The 6,000-nt window shown below is 30.6% G+C and overlaps 1 long non-coding RNA gene across 1 annotated transcript; it reads right to left on the reverse strand.

Moving 5' to 3' along the window:
• Positions 1-1,182: 1,182 nt before the first annotated feature.
• LOC102667664 (uncharacterized) lies at positions 1,183-4,828 on the reverse strand. Its single transcript, XR_413314.4, has 5 exons — positions 4,688-4,828; positions 4,013-4,103; positions 2,600-3,468; positions 2,249-2,452; positions 1,183-2,118 (listed from the first exon to the last, which is right to left on the reverse strand). It is a non-coding gene; the product is annotated as an uncharacterized lncRNA (long non-coding RNA).
• Between the last annotated feature and the right edge of the window lie 1,172 nt (positions 4,829-6,000).

Raw genomic sequence — 6,000 nt, forward strand, 5'->3', positions numbered from 1 at the left:
AACATCTTTAAATAATTAGAATATCATTTTAAAATAAAACTATTAATTATAAGCCCAAAATTCAAATAATGTAAACATAGTATTGACAATAACAAAAATGAATACTCAATTTTAAATAATTTTAAATTTATATTATATATATTTATATATTACATATAATCAGGTATTGCATCATTATTATTACATGAAGAAATAAATTTCAATAGACTTAATTTTTTTAAACAACATCTAGTATAAAAATATAATTAATTATATTTTTCAATTTTAATATAAATTATATTTAATATGTTACTAAATATTTTAAAATTTAATTTTATTGATATTCATATAATTATTTATTTAAATAATAAATATAAATATAAAAAATATATAATTTAATTGAACTGGTATATTCAAGTGTAAAATCTAGTATAATAGAGTAATTTGCTCTTATGATAAAAAAGAAGAATAGTTTGCTGCGGAGAGGTTCGGGCTTTTGCCTTGTTAATGGTTGGTTATTATAGTAAATTGATTTTTTTAAAGGTGAATGTTAGTAATGATAAAAAAAGTCATCATTGGTTATTAATTTATTATTCTCTTTAAGATTACACGATGTTTTAGAAAAAAAATTATTTCAAAATATATATAATTTTACAAAATGAATGTTTTGCATTAAATATTTATTTTTAAGATTATCTTTAATCAATACTTAATGAAACTAGTATATAAGAAGAATAAACAAGTCATTTTTTAAGAAATAAAAAGTATATTAAGAAGTTATATAGTATTTTTTTAAAATTCAACAAACTAATTATATTTTTCATCATATAGGTGACAAAATCTTAAATGTCTTATAATCTAAAATCTGGAACTTAGGGAGTAATTTTTTATTATTGAAAGAGAACGGAATCCATTCTCTCACTTCAACCCAAGTTAATCTTAACAATAAATTGATATATTTGTATTCAAGCAATTTAACACAAACTTAATTAGATGAAGTACAAAGATTTCTTTTCTTGTTCAATTAATGTCGTGGTGTATATTTACTCACGTGTTCTTTTTGAATTTCAAGTTGATGTAGGAAACCCCAAGTACATACATACGAGATATGTATACACACCCACGACTTAAGATTTTATAATAGATTATTGAATTTTGGAAAGCGTAGATTCTACACTTCAAAACATAATCAAAGAAAATCTATCCATATAACTAGTTCTTTTTCAAAAGCAAATCATTACACAACTCACGACAATTTGAGTATTTTAAGCACCAGCAGCTCAAAACACAGAAGCTAGGAAACAACATCAAAGCTTCAGGGAACTTTTCAATGGCGAAACTTCAACCCCATACCTTGCAATGATGTACATTTGTACACACTCAGACCACAGAAAAGGCAAAGGAAGTGCTTCTAAAAACACCATTAATAGACTTAGAAGAAAGACACAATGCTGAACATGGCTGGGCTATCGCTCTTACTGCTGATACCAGTTTTCACCAAAACAAAGGTGAACTGACAAAGGAAAAGGAAAAATGCACGTGCCTCACCAGCAATGCTAATAGATGCCATGAAGAGCATCAACGCCTCAGGTTCAAGGCCATCATTTTTGTACTCACAAGTTTCAAGCACCTCTAGATGGCCTAATCGAAACAACTCTGTATGGTTTGGATTTCGTGCCCCATGCCAGCAAAGGGGATTTCCAAGGCTTGTTGAGACCAAATATGAGCTAGACAAAAGTCTTCAACAACGGACAAGTACTGAACCAACGACCACAACGTACTATTTCACACCCTTTTAGTTACCATGACTTACAAAAGGGGGTTGGAACGTTAAACCCTATGGGTCCATTTCCCATGCAGTAGCCAAAATCACTCTTAGTTGAGTTGACTCCTTCAAACAGTAGATTTAGATATGGAGGAGATGTGGATGAGAAATCGTGATTGTAACAGCCACAAGCGGGAGTAGTCACTCGGGAAAGGAACAGGCACAAAATGATGAAGTTGATAATCAAGGTAATGATGATGAAGAGCTAGACTTGGAGCTTCGACTTTGATCTCGATAGAATGTAGATGATCACTTCCTTTCCGTTTTATTGAACAATGACCTCTTCTTTAACAACCTTCAATGCCCTCTTTGCCCTGTGTTCAGAATCAATATATTTATAGTACTTTTAGACATTAATTATTTCAACAAGATATTATGTTTGCACATGAAGAACTTTGTGTAAAGCTAAAGCATATGATCACAGGATGAATTTAAATAACTGACCTACTGCATCGTACACCACATCAAACTTCTTTGGCAAATACTCAAAATTATTCTTCGAGTAACCAATAGGTAGGTCTGCTACCAAGTTCCTCAACAATTCCAGTTTTCCAGTACTAGCAGCAGCTGCTACCTTGGATTCCCTAAATTTCTTCACTTGATTTCCACTCTTAGTGCCACACCAACAATATGCTACCTTGGTGCAGTCTTTTCAAGTTTGACACACAAAAAGTTCAACAACACGAGTGAAACTAATAATATTAAAATTAAGAAAAAAAAATTGCTGGGCTAGCATAACGTATGCTCAGATGGAAAAGTTTAACAGAAATTAAGATAGAGTTAAGGGAATCTTACGGGTAAAGGAGAGTCAATGCCCTTGAAATAGCCAAGAGCCCTCTTATATAATCTACATTCTACCAAACTCACAGTCAAAGCTCAAAGTCTATGTCTTCATCATCATTATCTGGATTATCATCTTCATCATCTCGTGCTTGTTTCCATTCGCAAATCACTACTCCTACTTGTGGCTGGTTACAATGACTATTTCTCATCTACATCTCCTCCATAAGTCTGTTGTTGCTAGAAGGCATCAACTCTGCTGAGAGTGACTTTGACATTTGCACAGGAAATGGAGCCATAGGTTTAACGTGCCAACCGCCTCTTTGTAAGACATGATAACTAAATTTAAAGGGTGTGTACTAGTATGTTGTGTCTGTTGTTTCAGAAGTTTACCATTGTTGAAGACGTGTGTTTGGCTCATATTTGGGCTTATCAAACCTTGGAAATCCCCCATGCTGACTAGGGTAACAATTGAAGTTCAAACCCTAGAAAGAGTTGTTTGGATTAGACCCTCTAAAGAAGCTTGAAGCTTGTGAATGCAAAAGTGATGGCCTTGAGTTTGAGGCGTTGATGCTCTTCATGACCTCTATTAGCACTGTTGGTGAATGCGCATGAATCTTACCTTTTCCTTCGTGAGTTTCACCTTTGTATTGGTGAAAACTGGTATCAGCAGGAGGAGCATTAGCCTAGTCATGTGCAACATTGTGCCTTTCTGCTAATTCTATTATTGGTGTTGTTTGAAGCATTTTCTTTGCCTTCTCTCTGTGGTTTGAGTATGTAAACTGTACATCATTGGCAAGGCATAGGGCTGAAGTTTCACCATTGAAAAGCTCCCTAAACTTGGATGTTGTTTCCCAGATTCTGTGTTAAGCTGCTACTGATTCCTGTTGGCCAAGCGAGCTCGTTAATTAAAAGTTAATTATTGAAATTTGAATAACTCCATATATACACACAGTATGTTTTCTTTTTTTTCATTCTATTTTAGAGGAGTTGGATTAATAATATTTAGTGAAAGTGCCACAGAGGCAACATGTTACAGAAAAATGAAAACTTTTGCTTCATCCTCTTAACATCTAGCTAAGAAACACTCAAATTAACTAGATAATACTAATGTTAAGTATGCAAGCAAAAATGACGGACAATCTAAGATAACCAATCGAGCTCCTATGTGAATGAATTATCAAAAGCAACGTTTTAGTTCGTTGTGTACCTAATAATTGTTGTATGAAGAGTTAGATAAATTGCACAAGTTTAACTGTATAGGTGTGTCTCCAGAGAGACCATTAAACTTTGCTCATTAGTTTTCTTAGAACCCTAAATATAAAAAATATATCCAAAATAAATTTTGAAGCGAACAAATTTTAATACCGTCATATACCCAATTAATAAATTTCATATTGAACAAATAAAAATAGGGAAACATTATACCTTCTTGGACATTTTTTTCCCCCTCTTTTCAAACCTCGCCCTATCAATTTCTAAATAGTTCTTCATATCACAACCCCTCCTGAAGCTTTCCCTGTCAAAGAAGACTAATCAATATAACACAACTTTTACTATAAACCAAGCAAAATAAAACCCAATTCAATCGCAAACACAGACAGAGGATACCAAATCAAATCTCAAAAAGACCACAACATTTTAAAAGAAAAACATGCATAATAGCCACACAGACTAGAATCTTAGAGAACAAGCCTAAACAAGAATCATATTTTACAGACAAACCATAAAATTCACAACATAAATAACAGACCAATCATATCTTGTACTAAAAAAAAAGTGAAACTTCATTTATTATACATAAAATTTGAAACTTCTGAGTCAAAAAAAATATATTTGAAACTTCATTCATATATACTTCATCAACTAAACAACACCGGCGGTGGGGGTGTTAAAAATTTAAAAAAAACGTAGATGCAAAAAACAATTAAAGAAAAATAAAACAAAAATTACATACAATTCCTTAACTATTTTGATATTATTCTTCCATTAGCATCGAAATTTCGTTCATATCAGTGTGTAAGAACAATGCAAAAAACACTTGAGTGGAAATTGAATCTATATAGGTTTTGTAGATACATATCAAAGGAGAGAAAGTCTTACATAAAGAGACGGTGAGGTGAAATAGGGTGTCACAGTAGTGTATACCAGGCTTACCAGCCAAGGCAACAACCACAGGCACCGCACATATGTTTCACTCCAAACACGCGAATACGTACATGTATATATACACACACAAAACGCGTGAATGAATGAGCAAAAGTCTGGAAAGTCAAAACTGGCTTAGAAGAAAATAAAAAAAAAGGAAAAAAATTAATGGTTTTGGATATGCACATCAGGGTGGGTCATCAAAGTGTGCTTGTGTTGGTGGATCATCATATTTGGCAAGATTTGATGGTGGGAAATTAATGTTTATTGACGTGTTCATATTTCAAACGTTGTAACGCTTGTAATATTGTATGTAGTGTTCAATGCATCAACGGTTCAATTTGTTGCAAAACGCTGCTTATGTTGCGTTGCCAGTTGTTAAATTATCATTTTAACAATTTTCCTTTTCCTTCCAAAAATAATTCTTGTTTTAACAATTTTCTGAAGAAAAAAAATTCTATTAAGTTTTTGTATATATGTTTAATTCTAAATTGTTTTAATATAAAGTCAACTAATATCATTGTCCTTCAAACTGAATTGAAATAAATTTTAAACTAATTAATGTATATAGAAGATGCATGTATATCACTAACCTTAAAACAGAACAATAAATTTTAAATTAATTATTCAATTTATGCATAGAAGATATGTATGTATAACGTTATCCTTAAAACCGAATTGAAATAAATTTTAAATTAATGTATACAGAAGATGCATGCATATCATTATCCTCAAAACTGAATTGAAATAAATTTAAATTAATTATTCAATTAATGTATATAGAAGATGCATGCACACCATTATCCTTAAAACTGAACAATAAATTTTAAATTAATATATATAAGATATGTATGTATATCACTATCCTTAAAACTGAAATAAAATAAATTTTAAATTAATTATTAAATTAATGTATACAGAAGATGCATGCATATCATTATCCTTAAAACTGAATTGAAATAAATTTAAATTAATTATTCAATTAATGTATATAGAACATGCATGTATACCATTATCCTTAAAATTGAATAATAAATTTTAAATTAATTATTCAATTAATGTATAGAAGATATGTATGTATATCACTATCCTTACAATTGAACTGAAATAAATTTTAAATTAAACATTCAATTAATGAATAGAAGATGTATGTAAATAGCCTTTGTCTTTGACTGAAAAAGTCTATCGGGATTTTTTTTTTTAATTTTAAAGAATTTTAAATTCTAGAAATTTCAATTAATTGTTTCAATTGAAATTCTTTCATTTTT

The sequence above is a fragment of the Glycine max genome, chromosome 2 (assembly GCF_000004515.6).
Source record: "Glycine max cultivar Williams 82 chromosome 2, Glycine_max_v4.0, whole genome shotgun sequence".
NCBI lineage: Eukaryota > Viridiplantae > Streptophyta > Magnoliopsida > Fabales > Fabaceae > Glycine > Glycine max.